The following is a 733-nucleotide window of genomic DNA, read 5'->3' on the forward strand; positions in this document are numbered from 1 at the left end:
CACCTGGCAACACTTGAACTTCCTCGTGCTCAAAAGACGAACCTTCTAGAACAAGCACTCCACTGTCATTGGCCACACCATGTTCAGAATTCACCATCTCAATATCAGATTCCTCATAACTGATGAGAGACCAATCACAAGATGAATCACTGTCACTGTAATTGGAATCTTCAGCCATTTTTCAGGTATCTGAAAGAGCAGAGCTACCTCTGCCAGAATACGCTAGCTGTCGTGGTGGCGGAGAGCACAACGAGTTCCTGTTTTTCAATGCTGCATAGTATTCCATTGTGTGAATATACCAGAGCTTCTCCATTCATTTGTTGATGGGCACTTGGGTTGTTTCCAGCTCTTTGCTATTGTGAACAAAACAGCAATAAACATGGGTGTACATGTCAGGGCCTGGCTAACCTGTAAAGCAGGATCAGCAATGCATTGTAAAAACAGCAGGAACACTCATCTTGGCTTGACCATCCTTTCTACAGTAAACAACTCCAAGAAGCAGTATGGTAATGAATAAGGAGGGACCAAAGTCCTCAGAATTCTAGGAATGTGATACCTTCTTGTTTTCCAATAGATAACATAGGATATCCTGGAAGATGTCTTTGTTTTGTGTGAATGTCTGGGAATGTTCTATCTACCAGCATATCTTAAGCTCAAGGAACTGAAGAACAAATTCAAACCTTGAGTTGCTATAATCAAGGATGCTTTCTGCAGAATGTTAAATGATCCAGGA

This window comes from Elephantulus edwardii, unplaced genomic scaffold, assembly GCF_000299155.1.
Source record: "Elephantulus edwardii isolate Elephantulus edwardi_28Jun2011 unplaced genomic scaffold, EleEdw1.0 scaffold00315, whole genome shotgun sequence".
Taxonomy (NCBI): domain Eukaryota; kingdom Metazoa; phylum Chordata; class Mammalia; order Macroscelidea; family Macroscelididae; genus Elephantulus; species Elephantulus edwardii.